General features: G+C 45.7%; 5 non-coding genes and 1 pseudogene across 5 annotated transcripts in view; all 6 read right to left on the reverse strand.

Annotated features, from left to right (window-relative positions):
• LOC142926977 (5S ribosomal RNA) overlaps window positions 1-100 on the reverse strand; it is a 119-nt gene extending 19 nt beyond the window's left edge. The window contains exon 1 of the ribosomal RNA XR_012943901.1: window positions 1-100. This exon is cut by the window's left edge and continues 19 nt beyond it. This is a non-coding gene — a ribosomal RNA (5S ribosomal RNA).
• Window positions 101-532: 432 nt separating this feature from the next.
• On the reverse strand, window positions 533-651 carry LOC142928786 (5S ribosomal RNA). Its single transcript, XR_012945097.1, has one exon. It is a non-coding gene; the product is annotated as a 5S ribosomal RNA (ribosomal RNA).
• A 253-nt stretch (window positions 652-904) lies between these two features.
• On the reverse strand, window positions 905-1023 carry LOC142928402 (5S ribosomal RNA; annotated as a pseudogene).
• A 427-nt stretch (window positions 1024-1450) lies between these two features.
• LOC142928787 (5S ribosomal RNA) lies at window positions 1451-1569 on the reverse strand. Its single transcript, XR_012945098.1, has one exon. It is a non-coding gene; the product is annotated as a 5S ribosomal RNA (ribosomal RNA).
• A 252-nt stretch (window positions 1570-1821) lies between these two features.
• On the reverse strand, window positions 1822-1940 carry LOC142927223 (5S ribosomal RNA). Its single transcript, XR_012944148.1, has one exon. It is a non-coding gene; the product is annotated as a 5S ribosomal RNA (ribosomal RNA).
• A 432-nt stretch (window positions 1941-2372) lies between these two features.
• On the reverse strand, window positions 2373-2491 carry LOC142926978 (5S ribosomal RNA). The gene has a single exon (XR_012943902.1). It is a non-coding gene; the product is annotated as a 5S ribosomal RNA (ribosomal RNA).
• Between the last annotated feature and the right edge of the window lie 9 nt (window positions 2492-2500).

Genomic DNA, 2500 nt, shown 5'->3' on the forward strand with positions numbered 1-2500 from the left:
TCCCAGGCAGTCTCCCATCCAAGTACTAACCAGGCTCAACACTGCTTAGCTTCCGAGATCAGACGAGATCGCGCGCATTCAGGGTGAGATGGTCGTAGGCCATGCTTGGAAAGACCTGTCGCACATTCAGCTGTATTAAACAATCAACATTCAACTATACTTCTTGAGGTCATCGCTCAAAAAAACCTTTATACTGGTAGAAACGAAGTTGTAAACTGAGTGTACCAGCCTGCAATAGATTAATGTGTCCGTCCGTCCGTCCGTCCCCTTTCAATACTTTAACGAAGTGAAATCTCGTGCTGTTGTGTGTATAAAATCAGTAATAGACAGCGCAGAGACTTGTCCTACCAGCCAACTCTGCAGGGACCTGTTTCTGAGCTCCTGGTTGAGCCCCGAAAGAGTGGCATCAAACATTATATTACAAAAAATATTGATCCCAATGCAGTACACCATATCCACTTGAAATTGGCAGGTGCACTCACTGGATGAGTCGAAGTGTAAAAAGCGACCCATCCAGATACAATAATGCAAAAGCCTACAACACCTGGTATTCCCAGGCAGTCTCCCATCCAAGTACTAACCAGGCTCGACCATGCTTAGCTTCCGAGATCAGACGAGATCGGGCGCATTCAGGGTGATATGGTCGTAGGCCGTGCTTGCAGAGACCTGTCGAACACTCATATGTATAAAACAATCAACATTCAACTATACTCCTGGAGGTCATCGCTCGTGAAAACGTTTATTCTGAGCTCCTGGTTTAGCCCCGAAAGAGTGGCATCAAACAGTATTTTGCCAAAAATTATTGATCCCAATGCAGTACACCATATCGACGTGAAATTGGCAGGTGCACTCACTGCATGAGTCGAAGTGTAAAAAGCGTGCCATCCAGATCCAAATATACAAAAGCCTACAACACCTGGTATTCCCAGGCAGTCTCCCATGCAAGTACTAACCAGACTCGACCGTGCTTAGCTTCCGAGATTAGATTACATCGGGCGCATTCAGGGTGATATGGTCGTAGGCCATGCTTGGAAAGACCTGTCGCACATTCAGATGTATTAAACAATCAACATTCAACTATACTTCTGGAGGTCATCGCTCAAAAAACCTTTATACTGGTAGAAACGAAGTTGTAAACTGAGTGTACCAGCCTGCAATAGATTAATGTGTCCGTCCGTCCGTCCCCTTTCAATACTTTAACGAAGTGAAATCTCGTGCTGTTGGGTGTATAAAATCATTAATAGACAGCGCAGAGACTTGTCCTACCAGCCCACTCTGCAGGGACCTGTTTCTGAGCTCCTGGTTGAGCCCCGAAAGAGTGGCATCAAACATTATATAAAAAAAAATATTGATCCCAATACAGTACACCATTTCGACGTGAAATTGGCAGGTGCACTAACTGGATGAGTCGAAGTGTAAAAAGCGAACCATTCAGATACAACAATGCAAAAGCCTACAACACCTGGTATTCCCAGGCAGTCTCCCATCCAAGTACTAACCAGGCTCGACCATGCTTAGCTTCCGAGATCAGACGAGATCGGGCGCATTCAGGGTGATATGGTCGTAGGCCGTGCTTGCAGAGACCTGTCGAACACTCATATGTATAAAACAATCAACATTCAACTATACTCCTGGAGGTCATCGCTCGTGAAAACTTTTTTTCTGAGCTCCTGGTTTAGCCCCGAAAGAGTGGCATCAAACAGTATTTTGCAAAAAATATTGATCCCAATGCAGTACACCATATCGACGTGAAATTGGCAGGTGCACTAACTGGATGAGTCGAAGTGTAAAAAGCGACCCATCCAGATACAACAATGCAAAAGCCTACAACACCTGGTATTCCCAGGCAGTCTCCCATCCAAGTACTAACCAGGCTCGACACTGCTTAGCTTCCGAGATCAGACGAGATCGCGCGCATTCAGGGTGAGATGGTCGTAGGCCATGCTTGGAAAGACCTGTCGCACATTCAGCTGTATTAAACAATCAACATTCAACTATACTTCTTGAGGTCATCGCTCAAAAAAACCTTTATACTGGTAGAAACGAAGTTGTAAACTGAGTGTACCAGCCTGCAATAGATTAATGTGTCCGTCCGTCCGTCCGTCCCCTTTCAATACTTTAACGAAGTGAAATCTCGTGCTGTTGTGTGTATAAAATCAGTAATAGACAGCGCAGAGACTTGTCCTACCAGCCAACTCTGCAGGGACCTGTTTCTGAGCTCCTGGTTGAGCCCCGAAAGAGTGGCATCAAACATTATATTACAAAAAATATTGATCCCAATGCAGTACACCATATCCACTTGAAATTGGCAGGTGCACTCACTGGATGAGTCGAAGTGTAAAAAGCGACCCATCCAGATACAACAATGCAAAAGCCTACAACACCTGGTATTCCCAGGCAGTCTCCCATCCAAGTACTAACCAGGCTCAACACTGCTTAGCTTCCGAGATCAGACGAGATCGCGCGCATTCAGGGTGAGATGGTCGTAGGCCATGCTTGG

The sequence above is a fragment of the Petromyzon marinus genome, chromosome 23 (genome assembly GCF_048934315.1).
Source record: "Petromyzon marinus isolate PM22_M1 ecotype Great Lakes invasive population chromosome 23, UKy_Petmar_22M1.pri1.0, whole genome shotgun sequence".
NCBI classification, from domain to species: Eukaryota; Metazoa; Chordata; class Hyperoartia; order Petromyzontiformes; family Petromyzontidae; genus Petromyzon; species Petromyzon marinus.